Raw genomic sequence first — 19460 nt, 5'->3', positions numbered from 1 at the left:
GCATGTAAGTGTAAGATCTTTCTTTTAAATGCAATAAATTTTATATACAGAGAGCACTAGATTTTGTCATTATCTCGTTGCATATCTGGTACTTTTTACTCACTGACCTGGATGAGCGCTGGATCCGTGGATTCCACTGTTAGGATTGCCTTACCTGCCAAGTGATTTCTGCTATGTGACCTGTCTCAGGTCGAATCATTGAGGTGAGAGGCCATCCGTGTGTGGTGGAGGGATCAAAGTCACCGGATCAGATATCCTTGTCTCCCTATGTGTGTGTCACTGGTATTGTCTTCACATTTTTTTTTTAACACACACCAACTAATTATGGACATTTATTAATTGCGCAGCACTGTCTAGATTTACATGTTTATTGGAGGTGTTGTTGGATTTACCTTTAGTGTCTGCTAGCAGTTTATTGTTATTGTGTCCTGTTTGCAGTCAGCGCTGAATATCTCTTTCATTATACATATATGTTGCCCATGGCCAAGTCCGTTCAAATACATTTCATCGGTCATTAATAATACTAGCAACCTTTTCATGAATCATAATCCATTAAATTTTTTGTTAAAATCGTCTAAAGGATACTGATGGGGTCTTCCATGCCCCTGCAATAGTGATTTTGGCTGCCAGAAGGACAGGATTATGTATTTCATTGTTGATCTATAGCTCATTAATGGTATTTTGCAGGCAGCATGAAGTCGATTTTGAGAAGAAGCCACACAGCTAAGATCTAAGTGGATCAGGGACAGGTGAATATAAGAGTTGAAGATCAGAAAGGGGAGGCGCACCCCAATAATGTTTAAATATACCCACACACACAGCTATATTTTTTTCCTACTTGGCTAAAAACTATTTTTACAGTGGATATGAACTTATTTGCTTTACTTTGTGCAGTTAAAGTAGAACTATAGGCAAAACTTTTTTTTTCTTTTAGGATAGAGTAAGGGGAGGTTATAATCCCTGTGATTTTTTTTTTCACCATCTGTGTCCCATTGTGGAGTTTTTCCTGCACGTCCTGTGCCATAGCTAAATAGGAAGTGAGAAAATATTCCTGCAAATTAAGGGAATTCCTTGGGGACCCCCAGGTATCCCCCATTGGAAGATTTCTCCTCTATAACTTTTCTGGGGACAACCCAAAATTTGGGAGATTTTCTTTTACTTTCACTGATAATGGTATACAGGACAAATAGTTAGGGTGAATCTCTTTAAAGCGGAGTTCCACCCAAAAGTGGAAGTTCTGCTTTAAAGGGGTTATAAACCCTTGAGGTTTTTCACCTTAAGGCATACTATGCCTTAAGGTGAAAAACCTCCTGTGATGCAACTGCCCCCCAGAGCCCCCCTTTTACCTACCTGAACCCGGTTCTTCCAGCGACGGGGCAAGCACACCAGCCGGTGTCTCGGGTCCTGAATGGATAGATTGATAGCAGTGCAGCCATTGGCTTCCACTGCTGTCAATCAAATGCAATGATGCGGGAGCCGGAGTGCGGGACCAAGTCCTGCTGTCTGTGCCATTAGAAGCAGCATCAGCACACGGGAGCACGCCCGCATGAATCCTCCAATGGAGAGCGGCTCTCCAATGGGACACTCGAGAAGAGACGGAGCCAGGAGTGCCACTGAGGGTCCCCAGAATAGGAGGATCAGGGCCACTCTGTGCAAAACCAACTACACAGAGGAGGTAACTATTACATGTTTGTTTTAAAAAAAAATAAATGAAGCTTTAGATATCCTTTAACCACCTCAGCCCCAGACGATTTGGCTGCTGAATGACCGGGCCATTTTTTGCGATTCGGCACTGCATCGCTTTAACTGACAATTGCGCGGTCGTGCGACGCTGCACCCAAACAAATTTGACATTCTTTTTTTCCCATAAATAGAGCTTTCTTTTGGTGGTATTTGATCACCTCTGTGGTCTTTATTTTTTGCGCTATAGACATAAAAAGAGAGACAACTTTGAAAAAAAACACAATATTTTGTACTTTTTGCTATAATAAATATCCCCATTTTTTTTTTTTAAAAAAGCAATTTTTTTCTCAGTTGAGGCTAATATGTATTCTTCTACATATTTTTGGTAAAAAAGAAATCGCAATAAGCGTATATTGATTGGTTTGCGCAAAAGTTATAGCGTTTACAAAATAGGGGATAGAGCATTATATGATATAGCATTTTTATTATTATTATTTTTTTTACTAGTTAGGATGGCGATCTGCGATTTTTATCGGGACTGCGACATTATGACGTACACATCGGACACTTTTGACACATTTTTGGGACCATTGGCATTTATACAGCGATCAGTGCTATAAAAATGCACTGGTTACTGTAAAAATATCACTGACAGGGAAGGGGTTAACACTAGGGGGCGATCAAGGGGTTAACGGTGTTCCCTGTGTGTGTTTCTAACTGTAGGGCGAGGGGACTGACTAGAGGGGATGACAGATCCTGGTTCCTAGCTATTAGGATCTGTCATTCCTCACAGAACAGAACAGGGATTTATATGTTTACACACACATGTCCCTGTTCTGCCTCCCGTGCCCGCAATCGCTCGTGGCCAGCGGTCATCACGATCGTTGGCCACGAGCATAGGCACCCCCGCAGTGCAGCAGTCGCGTGTGTGCGCCTCCGACGGTGCGTGCACGCCTGCTCTCCCGATCCCGCGAGCCGATGTATAGCTACAGCGATTCGTGGGATTGTGCCGACCTGCTGCAGTATAATGACAGCAGCTGGTCGGCAAGCGGTTAACCACTTCAGCCCCGGAAGATGTTACCCCCTTCCTGACCAGAGCACTTTTTACAATTTGGCACTGCGCTGCTTTAACTGGTAATTGCGCAGGGCATGCAATGCTGTACCCAAACGAAATGTGCGTCCTTTTTATCTCCACAAATAGAGCTTTCTTTTGGTGCTATTTGATCACCTCTGCGGTTTGTATTTTTTGCGCTATAAACAAAAAAAGAACAACAATTTTGAAAGAAAACAATATTTTTTACGTTTTTCTATAATAAATACCCCCCAAAAATGTTTTCAAAAAACACATTTCTTCATTAGTTTGTTCTTCTACATATTTTTGGTAAAAAAAAAAAAAATCGCAATAAGCGTATATTGATTGGTTTGCGCAAAAGTTATATAGTCTACAAACTATGGGAAAGATTTATGGCATTTTAATGGCATTTTTATTATTATTATTTTTTTACTAGTAATGGTGGTGATCTGCGATTTTTAGTGGTACTGCGACATTGCGACAGACAGATCGGACACTTTTGACACATTTTTGGGACCATTGATATTTTTAAAGTGATCACTGCTATAAATATGCACTGATTACTGCGTAAATGTCACTGGTAGGGAAGGGGTTAACACTAGGGGGGATCAAGGGGTTAAATGTGTGTTCCCTCAGTGTGTTATAGCTCTGTGGGGATAGGACTGACTAGGGGACTGACTACATATCGTTGTTCCCACTTACTAGGAACAAACAATATGCCTCCTCTCCCTTCACAGGACAGGGATTTGTGTGTTTACACACACAAATCCCTGTGCTGGCTCTCGTGCACGCGATCGCGCGTGGCCAGCGGCGATCGTTGCCGCTGGCCACACGCTTCAGGTCCCCTGCCGTGCAGCCGGCGCGTGCACGCCCTCTGGCGGCTCTTAAAGGGAAACCCATATATATACAAGGTTTCGCGCAGGGGTACCATTCTGCCCCTGTAAAAAGATGTGAGCCAGTCAGGAACCGGTTAAGCACTCCTCACCCCATTCTATGCCACATTTGGCATGTCATTTTTTTTGGGGGGAGCAGGTACCCTGTTTTGACAGTTACCCCGCTCCCACTTCCGCCTAGGCGACTAGAGCAGAAGTTCTCCTCTCCCCTCCCTCCAATCTTCAGGTCCCAGAAGATTGCCCGGCCATTAAGGAGGTGCAGCACGACTTGCGCATGCACTTTGCTCACAGTTGTAACACCGGCGCCGGGGAGAGGTGAGGGAGAGAACAGAGGGTTCAGTCGGCCGCGTCGCTGGATTGTGGGACAGGTAAGTGTGTGTTTATTAAAAGTCAGCAGCTACACTTTTTGTAGCTGCTGACTTTTAATAAACACAAAAACGACTGGAACTCCGCTTTAACAGGGGCACAGACAGCAATAAAAACTGATAAGCATTCTAATCACTCTTCCAGGTATGACATATATGACATATGTATACTGATATTGGCCTGAGCTGGGACAGTGTAACCATGCAAAATAATTCATAGCTAAACTACAGCTTTAATTTGAATGGCTAAAAATATTTTTAAAACTGAAAAGCTGCTAGTCCTGAGCATTCATGTTAATGTTATTAGCATTTTACTACAGGAAATAGCTTTGATGAATGTGGGCTAGCCACAATGTTGCACGTGTTTAAGTCAAAGAACCTTTTCTTCAGTAGCTGGCAATTTGACTTTCAGTGAGCAAAATTTATTGTTTTCCAATGGGGGCTTATCTAATCACAGCTATGCATTTATCTTTGTAAGGACATTGGGTGCACTAGTTCAGGATATTGAGTCAAGCCAAGGCATGGATCTAGGATTTCTTAGGATGTGGTGTAGACCTGGGCTTTAGGAAGGTGCAGGCAAAGGTGCAGTCCAAGGGGGTGCTGGGGGCATCATTCTGGGAGATGCTCGTCAGTATGTCAGTGCCCAATGGAATGAGAATTTGCTCCTACATACAGTGGGGATGGAAAGTATTCAGACCCCCTTAAATTTTTCACTCTTTGTTATATTGCAGCCATTTGCTAAAATCATTTAAGTTCATTTTTTTTCCTCATTAATGTACGCACAGCACCCCATATTGACAGAAAAACACAGAATTGTTGACATTTTTGCAGATTTAATAAAAAAGAAAAACTGAAATATCACATGGTCCTAAGTATTCAGACCCTTTGCTCAGTATTTAGTAGAAGCACCTTTTTAATCTAATACAGCCATGAGTCTTTTTGGGAAAGATGCAACAAGTTTTTCACACCTGGATTTGGGGATCCTCTGCCATTCCTCCTTGTAGATCCTCTCCGGTTCTGTCAGGTTGGATGGTAAACATTGGTGGACAGCCATTTTTAGGTCTCTCCAGAGATGCTCAATTGGGTTTAAGTCAGGGATCTGGCTGGGCCATTCAAGAACAGTCACGGACTTGTTGTAAAGTCACTCCTTTGTTATTTTAGCTGTGTGCTTAGGGTCATTGTCTTGTTGGAAGGTAAACCTTCGGCCCAGTCTGAGGTCTTGAGCACTCTGGAGAAGGTTTTCGTCCAGGATATCCTTGTACATTCATCTTTCCCTCGATTGCAACCAGTCGTCCTGTCCCTGCAGCTAAAAAACACCCCCACAGCATGACGCTGCCACCACCATGCTTCACTGTTGGGACTGTATTGGACAGGTGATGAGCAGTGCCTGGTTTTCTCCACACATACCGCTTAGAATTAAGGCCAAAAAGTTCGATCTAGTCTCAACACACTCAGTGTTTTTTAGCAAACTCCATGCGGGCTTTCATGTGTCTTGCAGAGGAGAGGCTTCCTTCTGGGCACTTTGCCATAAAGCCCCGACTGGTGGGGGGCTGCAGTGATGGTTGACTTTCTACAACTTTCTCCCATCTCCTGACTGCATCTATGAAGCTCAGCCACAGTGATCTTTGGGTTCTTCTTTACCTCTCTCACCAAGGCTCTTCTCCCCCGATAGCTCAGTTTGGAGGGACGGCCAGCTCTAGGAAGGGTTCTGGTCATCCCAGACGTCTTCCATTTTTTTTTTGTTTTATCCACTTCAGCGAAAGTTTTCCGAGAGACATTATTTCAACTTTATGTGTCAAACTTTATCTCTTCTCCTTTTTCACAATATTGTGGATTGTTTCCGTCACATCTTTATTATTTTTCCCTTCTAGGATATTCTTAAATATTTTTAAAAACCGACAACAAAACGCCTTCTATAATTATAAACCCTATTATTATCTTAGTCTCTCTCAGTCCCTCTTATTTCCCCCCGCCCCCCCTCCCCCTCGCCCCCCCCTCCCCCTCCCCTGTGTCTGGTCCGTTCCTTTATGTTGTTTATTTATCCACTTGGCTCTGCACCTATTCTTTCTTTTATCCTATCTAAATAAATATCCGAGACTTTGCAGTTTTTCCAACTTTCCCATCTACTATTATCCCCTTTCTCTCCTCCTTCCATTTTGTAGTGATAATCTATTTCCTTTAGCCAGTTTCTAATGTCTGGTTTTCCACTTTTTAGCCAATTCTTGGGAATTAAGGCCTTGGCCGCATTCAGGAGGTTAGGTATTATTGATTTTCTATATTGTTTCTTAGGTTTATTGTAGATATGGAAGAGGCAAGTCCAAATATTTTGTTCTATTTCTTCTCCAGTTATTTCCTTTATGTTATTTAACACTTCCTTCCAGTACTCCATTATTATTGGGCATATGTGTGTGATCGTTGCTATTTGGCCACATTTTCTCCAACACAAGGAGGTTCTATCTTGATGGAATCTGTGTATTCTTACTGGGGTCATATACCATCTTGATACTAGTTTATAATTCATTTCTATGGTCTTCATATCCCAAGCCTTATTATATCCCATTTCTATCATTTTTTCCACTTTTTGGTTATCTATTTTTAAATTCATTTCTTTTTCGCATTGATTTATATATTCTGGTCTTTCTTGTGCTTCCAAATCTGTCAGTATACTATAAATTTTTGATGTTCCGTTTTTCATTGCTACATAGCTTTTCCAGTGCAGTTAATTTTGTTTCATCTCTCAGTGGGTGTGGTATTGTGCTTACTAGGTGCCTTATTTGAGTATAATTCCATTCATTCATCTTCCATCCATTCCTTTCCTCTATTTCTACTCGTGTTCTTATTTTGCCATTTCTAGTGATATCTTTCAGTTGTGGGTTACCTATTCCTTGGATTTCAAATATTTCCCTCCCAGGGGTGAAGAGATTCGATCCTGTGAGTGCTAATAGTGGTGAATTATATTTCCATTCATTCTTTAAGTGAATGGTGTCCCAAATTTTAAATACATTTTTTGTTATTTCGTGCGTGTCGGTGTCCAGTATTCTATATTTCCGTGGAATCCAAATATTCTTATGTAGTGTGGCTCCACTTATTGTGTTTTCGATTTCCACCCATTTTTTTTCATTTTTCTCATTTGTCCACTCTAACATTCGTGTTAAAACTATGGCTTTATAGTACCTACTTATATCTGGGACGGCAAGACCTCCATGCTCCTTTTTCCTTGTGATCAGCGTGTATTTAATTCTTGGTTTTTTATTAAGCCATATGTATTTTAGCAGGATTGTTTTAATTATTTTAAAAAAGCTCTGCGGGATTTTTACTGGTAACATCTGTAATCTGTAGTTTATTTTAGGTAATATCGTCATCTTAAACATATTTATTCTTCCAATCCATGAAAGTGGCTGTATTCTTAACTTTTTCATTTCTTCTTTGACCTCATTGATCAGTGGAATAAAGTTTGCCTGATAAATTTTTTTGACTCTAGGAGTTATTTTAATTCCAAGGTAATTTAGATCTTTTACCCAAGTGAATGGGAATTCTTTTTGTAAAAACTGAACTTCCTTTTTCTCTAGACCTATGTTTAATATTTCCGTTTTTATTGGATTAATTTTGAAGTTTGACAGTTCTCCGTATTTTTTAATTTCTTTCAGTATGTTTGGGAGTGACACTCTTGGGTTGGATACGTACATCAAGATGTCGTCCGCGTAGGCAGCAATCTTATGCTCTTTTCCTCCTAGTTTCGCTCCTTCTACCTCTTTGTTATTGCGGAGTGTTGCTAATAGTGGTTCTAAAGCCAATACATATAATAGTGGAGACAGTGGACAGCCTTGCCGTGTTCCATTCTGCATCTGAATTTTTGGAGAGAGTCTACCGTTTACTTTTACGACTGCTGTCGGGCCATTATACAAATTTATTATCCACTTCATAATTTTTGTCCCGATACCCAAGTGCCGCAATGTATCCATCATGAAACCCCAGTCTACCCTGTCAAATGCTTTTTCTGCATCCAATGACAGGAATAGAACTGGGGTCTCATTCTGCACCTTCTTGTGCAACATCAATAATGATTTTAGGCTGTTGTCCCGCCCCTCTCTCCCCGGGACAAAACCAGTTTGGTCCGGGTTGATCCACAGTGGGATTAGTTTTTTTATCCTAGTGGCCAGGATCTTGGAGTACAGCTTCGTATCGGCGTTCAATAGGGCTATTGGCCTGTAGCTTGAGCAGTTAACTTTGTCTTTCCCTTCTTTTGGTAGTATTGTAATATGAGCTAATAACGATTCACTTCTTATTTCTTCATCTTCCCCTAAGGAATTCATATATTCTAATAGTTTTGGAGTCAGCTGTTCTTCAAATTTTTTATAGTATTTGACCGTAAACCCGTCTGGTCCTGGGCTTTTTCCTACGGGAGTTTCCTTTAATGCCAGTTTTACCTCTTCATGCGTAATATTTTTTTCCAATTCTTCTAGTTGGTCTATTTTTAGTTTTGGTAAGTTTGCTTTTTTTAAATATTCTTGTATCTTCTTTGTTCTTGTATTCGCTTCTTTCCAACTTTCCTGTCCTTTTATTGCATAAAGGGAGCTGAAGTATTTTTGAAATGTTATCGCTATATCTGTAGTTTTATTTACCACTTCTCCTTTTTCATTTTTGATCTTCTCAATGTAATTCAAAGACTTCTTTTTTTTTACCAGATTTGCTAGGTATTTTCCTGGTTTATTACCCCATTTATATTTTTCTTGTAGTTTCTATGTTCGACCATGATGTAATCCAATCTGGAGTAAATTTTGTGTACTGTTGAGTAGAATGTATAGTCCTTTGTGCTGGGGTGCTGAATTCTCCAAGGGTCTATTAGTTGCTGTTCATATAATGTTCTTTTTAATTTCTTTAGTTGATTTACCTCTTTGTCCCTTACTCTTGAGGTACTGTCCATTTTATTATCCATGCTGAAGTTGAAGTCTCCAGCTAGTATTAATTTTCCTTGCTTGAATTCCATTAGTATTTTAATTATATCTATCAAATATTTTTTAGGGTTCTTATTAGGACAGTAGACATTGGCCAATGTATATTTTACCCCGTGTATAGTTCCTGTAATAAAAAGATATCGACCCTCCGGGTCTATTTTCCTTTGATCTATTAGAAAACGTACATTTTTCCCTATACCGATGGCTACTCCTTTGGCCCTTCTTATTGGCGAGTCTCCTTGATACCATGTTGGTATGTTTCTTGAATAAATTTTGGCACTTGAGTTTTGGGTTATATGCGTCTCCTGTAGGAAAATTATTTCTGCTTTACTTTTTTCTAGTTCTCGGAGGATGATGTTTCTCTTTCCTGGGGAATTTAGTCCTCGGACATTGTAAGAGATTATTTTTATGCTATTTACGTTTTCCATTCTTGTGCCTTTTCTTCCCCGCCCGTCCTCCGGCCCTCCCCCCCACGCGGTCCCCCTAGGAGACCGGATGGAGGGGACACCCAGCGGACGCACGGGGTCTCCTCATCTCTTGTCTCAAAATAGGTGTGCCTATGTAACCACTCATGTGACTCAGACCTTTCCCTCCCCACCCTCCTTCCCTCTCTTTTCCCTCCTCCTACCCTCCCCCTCCCTTTTTTCTGATATGGGTTTTTTACCCCCATATTCTCTAGAGCTGAGAGCGTTTTACTTTGTTTTGTGGGGCACGCTCTGCCCCCTCTGCTCTATTTATTGTGAGGCGGAGCTCTGTAAGACACCCTATTCCCCCCTGCCTAAGCACTAATAGGGCGACCCCCTGTCCACTCCGTGAGTCCCTGTCTCCCTCTCCCTGCGTTTTTGTTGTGTTTTACCAATCCTTTCACTTTCCTTTTTTCCCATCCCATCAACCCCAGCCCCCCCCCCCCTTTCCACTCTAAAGCCCCTTGCACCGTTGTGTGGTATTTTCTCAGATATTAATTTCCTCGAGAGTCCACATCTTGATGTCTGATCCTTGAATTTGCTTGCCACTGTAGGTCATCTCTTGCCGTTATTCGCTCCTGACTATTTGCGTATTTTTCCAGTTCTGGGGAGGGGATTTCTAGTTTGTTGCAAAAGTCCGGAATCTCCTCCACATGTCTTAGCCTCGCACTTATTCCGTTTTTCCTTGCTATTAGACATGCTGGAAAACCCCAGTTGTATTGAATTTCTTGCTCCCGGAGGATTTCTAATAATGGCTTTAGTATCCGTCGTCTTTTCAACGTTTCTTGAGATAAATCTTGAAATATTTGTAATTTACCTCCCGCAAACTCTATTTGTGTTTTCCTCTTTAGGTTTATCCAGATCTGTTTTTTTTCTTCCCATTTTTCAAAGCGTACGATTACATCTCTAGGTGTTTCCCTTGCGAACCTTTGAGGTTTTTTTACTCGAAAGACACTTTCTATTCCTATTGTGTTAGTTGTTTCCTTTCCCAAGATTTGGTTGAAGAGATTGTTCATTTTTTCTATTAGATTTTCTGCTTGTTCTGTTTCCGGTAACCCACGTATTCTCAAGTTTTTCTTTTTATCTCTATTTTCTTGCTCTTCTATTTTATATGATTGTTCCTGTTGTTCCCGTTTTAATTTCTTTATTTCGTCTTCTAGTTCCTTTATGTTTTTTTGATGTAGGTCTACTTTGATCTCTACTTCTTCCACTCTGTTTAACATATATCCCATATCTTTATGGAGTGTTGACATCTCTGCTTTTAGGGAATTCTCTAGTGCCGCGAACATTTTTTCCATATCCTGTTTTGTTGGCAACTGTGGCCCTTGTTGTCCTTCCTCCTTTCCTCTGTCTTCCTCTCCCATTTCTGGCTCCATTCTGGGTTCTGAGAGGTGGCTGGTTTCTGTTTGTACTTTATACTGGCCTTTTTTATCCTTGTTGTCCTTCTCTTTTGTATCTATTTGTCTGCCCTTTGAACCCACTTGTTTCTCTCCTTCTCCGATTCCTTGCTGTATATACCTGTTCATAGGGCCTGGACTTGGGCCTAGGCTGGTCCTAGGTGATTTCGGTATTGCTCCCGCACTTCTTGTTGTTTTCCCCTTCATGTTTGTTTCTATGGCTGGATTTATAAGTTCTTCAAAGCTGCCTTCCAGAATACCCCTTGATTGGGGTCTCTTAATGATGAAAAAATCTCCCAGCCTTTTTAAATTGACTTATTTTTACTAATATTTCTTTTGTTCCGTTCTCATACCCGGCATCCTCCCCACAATCCAATAATAGAAATAATTAATGAGATATGAGTAGTCCCCGTTTTCCAGAAGTTATGTTACTACCTTAAGTACATTAAGCATTCCTTGGTGCTGTTCAATTGTTTAAACCATAGTATTAAATCCCCATGCACACGGACGTCTCCACAGCCGCCCTTCCGAGCCCCCTCCGCAGCTCAAAAAGGCCTGTCTATGTTAGTCTATGGCTTCATGCCCACCTAGGCATCTCTGAGCTGCAAGTGGCATAAGCGTTCTTAAGCTGAAAGAAAAAAAAAAAAACGCTCAAAAACGCTATTGCAAAAATGCTGAAAAAAGCTGAAAAAAGTTAAAAAAAAAAGTCACTGCAAAGACACCGGCATCTTCACAGCGCTTTTCCAGCAGCCCGTGTGCATGAGGGCCCAGGTGCTCAGCAAAATAATTCAAATGTTTTAGCGATATAATGCAATCTAATTCAAGTATTCAGCAAGATAATTTATATATTCAGCAGTATAGTTCCAGTATAAGCTTATATGTTCCACATTTTTGTTACTATGAAATTTCTTCTTATTCTATAGTTTGTACTATCAAGCCTATAGTTAGTACCATTTGCAAAAAAAAAAAAAAAAATTCACAAGAAAGGGAGATACTGCAGCAGCAGCAGCAAGCAGGTGGGGGCTGGGAGACAACTCTTCCGTTGGCTTGTCTTTCTTTCACCTTCTCTTCTCCCCTGTCCCCCCCCCCCCTGTTTTTATTGTTTTTCTTAGCTCACTTGATTCTACTTTTTCAGCTCTTTCGCCTCTTCCCCTGCTTGTTCACTTCAAGACAATTGCAATAGAAAAGAGCCAAAAGAGGAGGAAAAAAAAAAAAAAAAACGCTCAAAAACGCTCAAAGACGCTATTGCAAAAACGCTGAAAAAAGTTAAAAAAAAAAAAAGTCACTGCAAAGACACTGGCGTTTTCACAACGTTCTCCCAACAGCCCGTGTGCATGAGGGCCCAGGTGCTCATAAACATAATTCAAATGTTTTAGCGGTATAATGCAATCTAATTCAAGTATTCAGCAAGATGATTTATATATTCAGCAGTATAGTTCCAGTATGAGCTTATATGTTCCACATTTTGTTACTATGAAATTTCTTCTTATTCTATAGTTTGTACTATCGAGCCTATAGTTAATACCATTTGCAAAAAACAAAAACAAAAAAAGACCAAAAAAAAAAGATCACAAGAAAGGGAGATACTGCTGCAGCAGCAGCAGCAAGCAGGTGGGGGCTGGGAGACAACTCTTCCGTTGGCTTGTCTCTCTTTCACCTTCTCCTTCTCCCCTGTTCCCCCCCCTGTTTTTATTGTTTTTCTTAGCTCACTTGATTCTACTTTTTCAGCTCTTTCGCCTTCATTTACTTTCATTTACTTTCGCTTTTTATTCCATTTTATTTCGTTTTATTTCAATATGTTCTTTCCCTTTCCCTTTCTTTTGTTCTATTACTTTTCCTTTGCCTGTTCACTTCAAGACAATTGCAATAGAAAAAAGCCAAAAAAAAAAAAAAATACGGTACTTATCTTTTAGTTGTTGTTGAAGTTGGGACAAAAAGGGACGCTCACTACTGCTTGTTGCTGCTCTCTGATGCTGCGAACGCTCAGGTGCTGTCTCTGATGTTATCAATCTGCCCAGGTCTGTCTGACCCGCTGAAGTCTCAGCTGTTCTCTGCTCTCAGCTCTTCATTGTCCACTGCCGCTGCTCCTTGCTCCACTCACCCACCTTCCTGGCTCTCTCCTCCGAAATTTCCCTGGTGCACTTCAGCTGGTTCCTCCGCTCTCCGCGGCCGGCAACACCGCTGGGGACTTAAAACAGCCCCCAGCAGCGCACCGTTTTCCCTGCTGCCGTCACTTCCGAAGCGCTCCGATCTCCGCGGTTTTCCAGTTCTCCTAACCCCCCGTCCTCGATGAGCCTTCTAGCCCATCCGACTACGGAGGGGTGGGGGGGGGGATGCAGTCAGACGCAGGTACAAACTTCCTCTGGCTTACACCACAAGACAGCTCAGTGAGTGATGAGCAGGGGGGGCGGGGAGGGAAGCTACCTACACCTTCTCATCAGGCCGATCATTCCTCTCAGCTGCAGGGAGAGGGTTCTCAGGATCCTCACGCCGTGCAAAGAGCCATTACCAGGCTCCTCCCTCCCCCAATGCCCTAGCAGCCAGACCTCAGACGTCTTCCATTTAAGGATTATGGAAGCCACAGTGCTCTTAGGAACCTTAAGTGCAGCAGAAATTTTTTTGTAACCTTGGCCAGATCTGTGCTTTGCCACAATTCTATCTCTGAGCTCTTCAGGCAGTTCCTTTGACCTCATGATTCTCATTTGCTCTGACATGCACTGTGAGCTGTAAGGTCTTATATAGACAGGTGTGTGGCCTATGGCTGCAATATAACAAAATGAAAAAAAAGCACACTTACTAGCTAGCTTGCAAAAAACAAATCAACAGATCTTTTAGTTGCACACTTTTGCAAATACTGTATATGTGGAAGCCACAGTGACCACGTCAAACGCTCTTGTGTGTACTGTGGTCCTAACTCTAATTTGAGAGTCTCAAAGTTGGAACACATATATCAGTGGATAAATTAAGAGCACGTTTGCCTGGAGGGAGCCCACCTCCTCCTTAAAGGCCCAACAGCGTCCAAAGCATGCAATAATGTATGTTCCCACACCAAGTCTAGACAACAAGCTATTCAAAAAAATGACAACCACCCCAAATTAAAAATAGCCTTTGCAGTAAGGCGCATATAGAAGGGCAACAACCCACATCACAAACAAAAATTTACCAGCACACTTACCAGCTAGCCTGCACAAACAAAACTGGTTCTGGTAAATCCCTTTTAATATTGTCTACATCACTGTGAACTACAGCTGATTAAGGATTACTGAAAGAATGCCTACACCCCAACCAATCATTCTTCAACATGGATATCTGAATTCTTAAAATGTTTGATCAGTAGCTAGTGCCTCCAGTAATAGTTACATTGTACATTAATGGAACGAATTAGTTTACACAGAATCACCTGATAGCCTTACAATGGTTTTACTGTATGTGTGACAGGATTATACAAGGAATCATCCATTGATTTGGAAGTTTAATAGTTGTCGATGCCTGATAATACTGTCTGCTATTAGTCTTGTGCACTGATTTAGTGCCTGATTTTCTTAACCCTTCCCAAATCTTGGGATTTCCCTGGAGGTTTGTCATTTGGGCATTTGTAGAATCTAAATAAACACACTGTAAGTATAAATTTTAATGATCAGCCCAAATGTTTTTCATTGCTCTTTACCTCGATTTTGACACCCCCAAAGAAAATTTCTGTCACCACAAGGATTTTCTAATACAGTAATACTTTAGGTACACTACATAAAAAATGCAATGTTTGAGTCAAGCTGCTTTTCAGTTAAGTCTAGGAGCAAAGCCATCCTACAAAATAAACACTTGTCTATCACTGTAGCTAAACACCTGTAGTATTAATTGCTCCAAATCTCAGGCTGGAGAAATGCAGGGAAGAATGTTATTTCCTATTTCACTAAAGGCAATTACATACTGTAAATTGAGACGCTCTTCTGGTGGCATGTGTACAGGGGGTTGCAGGATAAGTGACAGGTGCTATTATAATAACTTATATCTTATATTAGATATCTACAGTTTTGACTGTACATTTTGAAATATGAAACTTTGAATACTGACAGAAGGTATGTATTTTAAATGGCTGCATTTTCAATAATTTCCATGCTAACCTTAACAAAATGTTCTTTTTCTAAATATTCTCTGACCTATCTCGGAATCTAAAACAAGGCACAATGTATGCTTTGTAAACAGCTGTCTAGTTAGGTAGAAAGATTTCCAGATGCTGGCATGCAAAGCATCTGCAGGTAGATGAACAACACAAACAGAAGCTTCACAGTAGGCCTCACCATGCAAATAGCCATAAGTATTTTCTATGTCAAAGGAATGCCACTTGTTGCTGAAAGAACAAAGGTTGTATTGTGATGAGCTACATCCTTCATTGGGTTAGTTGATGAAGGTTCTCTTGCCATCTCTATTATATGAAGAGCCAACAGTGAGCAATGACCACAGGTGAGCATTACATGGTAGCATACACTAGCTTAACAAAATAGCTTACTTTTACACAAGGAACACGTGAAATTACTATGGCAGAAAATAAAGTTTTCAAGCCACAGTCATTTTACTAGTTTGTAGTAAACCCATAGACTTCATAATAAGTCACCACTCACCTTTTGTAGACTAAACATTGTCCAAGGTAACAACACTTAGACAGTATCGGTGTTATCTTGCAGTGTTATGTCCTTTTGGAGAACTCTTTTTAGTGGTCTATGGTGTACACATGGCCTGATCTTTTGTTCATGTCTATGGGGTCCCTTCTGATATTAAGTTCCCTGCCCTATTATTCAAGTGTCAAATGGCAGGACCTAAAGCCCGGTACACACATTAAGTGGGTTGAACGGAAGAAAACCCTGAGGTCCTTGTACTAACTAAGTGATGTTAGTGCAGAGATCTCTCCCACTGTGCCTTTGTGTTTTGATAGGGGGTTTGCCATTGGCTGTGAGCGCTGATCGAATACTGGATTTCCAGCATGTCCCTTTGACAAAAGCCAGTCCTCCCAGATAGCAAGCAATTGTGCTGCAAGTTTGAAAATGACACATTGCATGACTCCAGATCAACTTTCTTTGCAAACATTCTGCAAGTCTGATGCATGTTCTGGTTCAGTTAAGTTGTGCAATAGTCATCCCACCACAGGGGTCGCTGTGGCTGGGCTGACTATACCGATGACTATACTGACTATACTGTAAATTTGCAGAGCTCTTGCTGTAGACTTGCAACTTTGCTCTTGGTAGAGACTTGCCATGCAAATTTACTACAAATTGGAAAAGTGTCAACTATAACTTGTGCTTCTAGTGCTCTGCAAGTGTACAACTTGCCAGTGAAAATGTGCAGCAAGTTAACAGACTTACAATTCAACATTGCCACAAATTAGTGCCCAATAATCTGTGACCACTTGTAAGTCCCGTGGCCGTGGGTGGCCCCTTTACAGGGTCGAGGTAGGGGCGGCTCCCCAGCAGTCTTCAAGACCATCAGTGGGAATATCAGCTGTCTATTTCGCATGTGTTTGATTTAATAAGAAGTCTCTGGATAAGCTAGCTTATTTGATGGAGAGGAAACACCAGAACCCCCTGAGGAAGACCGTAAACATATAGGTCAAAATGCATTGGGGCTTTGTTCCAAACATCGAACAGTACAACCACAATTCAATTATTGTAGGTTGCAAAATTAGATAATTTCATCCTTTTTCTAACCCTTATGGTATTGTCAACATTGTGTTCTCCCCTTTTCCAATTTATTAGTCTCGCATTGTACATACCCAGAGCTCATGTTTTAACTTCTGTGTTCACTTTGTCTACTTGCTTTTTTGATAATAAAATTATTTATATATTTTTTATAATTTTGTTGACTCATAATTGCTGCTAAAAAACCCCACGGGGAAATTTTCCTTTTTTACAACATTTTGTCATTCGGGGTGTGCAGCCTCACAGACTCTTTACATGTGTCATATCATGCTATACAAATTAGTGGCAAGTTATCCTTGCTATCTGGGCTTAGACCAGTTCTGTCAGAAGGACAGCTGTACACAAGGTCCGAATTTCGGCTGGTTCCTACTGAACCAGCCAATATTGGGACCGTGTGTACCCAGCTTTATTGGCTATATAAGGTACGGCATTGGACAGTTTAATCACAGGGATGGTACTTAACAACAAGATCAGATGGGGCTTACTGACTTGAGAAGAAAATAAGGAGTACTATTGCAAATCACCTTAAAGAAACCTTGTTGTCAGACCATTATCTTGAACAGAAATCTTTCCAAAAGACTGTAGTATGATATTTACCTGTAAAAGCCTTTTTGTGTAGACATACAAAAGTTCTGACACTATTGTTGGGTGATGCCATATTGGATGTGACATCAGCAACCCAGCAGACTCAGAGTTGTCACTCAAGTGGCACTCTACAGTATTGTCCTTGGTTCCTGTCCAGCCTCTACATACAAGGTTATGTAGGGCGCTAAATGGGGGAAGGGGGGTGGTGATGCTGGGCCAACTGTAATTAAACACTGCCAGAAGAGGGCTATGACATGCAAGGAGAAAAGGGGACTATGATAAAGAATTAGAGAAAAAAATATTTATAAGCGACGCTCAAAATTAAACTACAGTTCAAAGGATATCAGATGTTACATTTCCACCCAACCAAATATGGAATAAAGTGCACATGTGACTGTGTAAATAAATATTGATCTTAAAAATACATGAAAATCAAAAATGAGTCCATAATCAATAAAAAAGTCCATAAGGGGAATTAGTCCATCTTGAAAGTGCTCCGAGCATATGTGAGCAAGTAAGGAGATCCATCACCAATAGCACCCTCACAAACAAACCTCTTACTGGATATACAGGAACATAAATTATAATGGTCACACAGACAAAAACAGCAAGACATCCAGGAGAGCAGTCGTTAATGGATGACAAATCCCATGAGGTGACTCAAAATGATTAGGAAAAGAAAAACTTCCTTTTGAAGCCCATCATTTGGCCTATCCTCCATAGACGTCTTTTAAAGAGGAAACACATCAGGGAGTGGCCTACGAGTGATGACATCATGCACGCCTAGCCAACATCAAGTGGTATTGTATGAGCCGACAGCCTGCTGCATCCCCTATTATTAATATATGCACACTGTTTTTTTCTGTTGCAAAGTAATTGCGTTTATTCAGTCTACCCGCCCATCACACGCTCGAGGCCAGTTACAGTTCCCCAACCTCTCTTTTTTCAAAAACAACCCCTCCCCCTTCTTTTTCTGTGTATAACAAATTAATCCTTGGATTACTATTTTTTCTTGCGTTATAAGGAAAGTTTGCAACTTAGGTAGAACAATGTAAAAATCTTGTGGCGGTTTTTCTTACACTTACGCATTGTTTATAGATTACAATCCACTTGCTTTTTCTTTTTCTTCATTACCTTTTTGTCTCCTCTATACCCGAGAGCAGAAACCAGCATGGCAAATTACTGTGGCAGTGCCTTTGATGGTCTGATGAACCACATTCAGAAATCCCAGAATGCATCCAGTGGAGGCTTAACGATGGATCGATTTTTCTCTAGGCTACAGCGGATGCTTGAAAAAAAATCCAGGTTATTCTGGAACAAATGGTATTTTACCAAATATATGGAAGATCACAAAGTATCATGGGGCCTCAGAATTCAAATCTTTCCCTCCATTACTCATGTTGACATAGAATTCAGGCAGGAATGGGAAGTAAATCTGCAAACCTGCTCCCTCAGAATGATGGAGCTGCTTTGTAAACAATGTTCGAATGACCTTGTCTTGGTAGACAAGGAAATTAAGAGACTATATGAAGACAATCTATCTATCACTTTAGATGACCTTTGCCCTACATGGGAGGGTACTCTAAACACAAATTTGGAGGGATATGTCACTGAAATTTTGAAAACAAAGGAAAAGAAACTTGTCAGGGACAAGTTGGCATATGACAACAAACAAGCATACCATTGGGGCCAAAAAACTAATAAATCTAGAAGGCGCAATAACCAAATGCTCAACCCTAAACAACCTACCAGTGAGCCCATTGATTCGGACTCATCCATCTCTTCTGCTTCCTCCCTTCAGGCACAGGACGTGAGAAGTACTAGAACTCAAGAAGTAACTAAATACAACAAGGATAGCGGAACCACGGGCACTGTAAGACGCACCCCGAGCACAAAAGCCCCCATGATCACTCGTGCGAGTATGGCCAAAAATTCAACAGCCCACGCACCGGGTCACAGTGACGTTCACTCGAGCACTTCTCTCACTAATACCTCTTTAACACCATCTTCAAACTAACAGGTAAGTCATGTCAATCCTGTGCCTTCCCAAATGGATTTTCGCCCAGCCCCTATTTTTTCTCAACCTGTCACGGATCCCAAAAAGGTAATGAGTGCGGATTCGCAAAATTCGAAAATGTCGAGAACCAATATGAAGTCATAAATCTTTCCTCCTATCCTCTTTCAACTGAGCAATTATCTGTACTTAAGCTCGGTTTGACCTTTTGTCCGGTTCAAAAAATAGATCAGTTTGAGCTAATTAAAGATATTAATCTTTTTTCTAGAAAATTAATGTTTAAAGTTCTGTTTGATAAATCTAACACACCCATTATTGACCAGGCCTCCACCAGCTCTGGCT

General features: G+C 41.0%; 1 long non-coding RNA gene across 1 annotated transcript in view; it reads left to right on the top strand.

Moving 5' to 3' along the window:
• LOC141145851 (uncharacterized) overlaps window positions 1-19101 on the top strand; it is a 65602-nt gene extending 46501 nt beyond the window's left edge. Inside the window, exon 3 of the long non-coding RNA XR_012244673.1 lies at window positions 18906-19101. This is a non-coding gene — a long non-coding RNA (uncharacterized lncRNA). The remainder of the gene's footprint in view (window positions 1-18905) is intronic.
• The last annotated feature ends 359 nt before the right edge of the window (window positions 19102-19460 follow it).

Source organism: Aquarana catesbeiana, linkage group LG05 (assembly GCF_042186555.1).
Source record: "Aquarana catesbeiana isolate 2022-GZ linkage group LG05, ASM4218655v1, whole genome shotgun sequence".
Taxonomy (NCBI): Eukaryota; Metazoa; Chordata; class Amphibia; order Anura; family Ranidae; genus Aquarana; species Aquarana catesbeiana.
The sequence above is the reverse complement of the archived record's forward strand: the minus strand, read 5'-3'. Positions and strand labels throughout refer to the sequence as shown.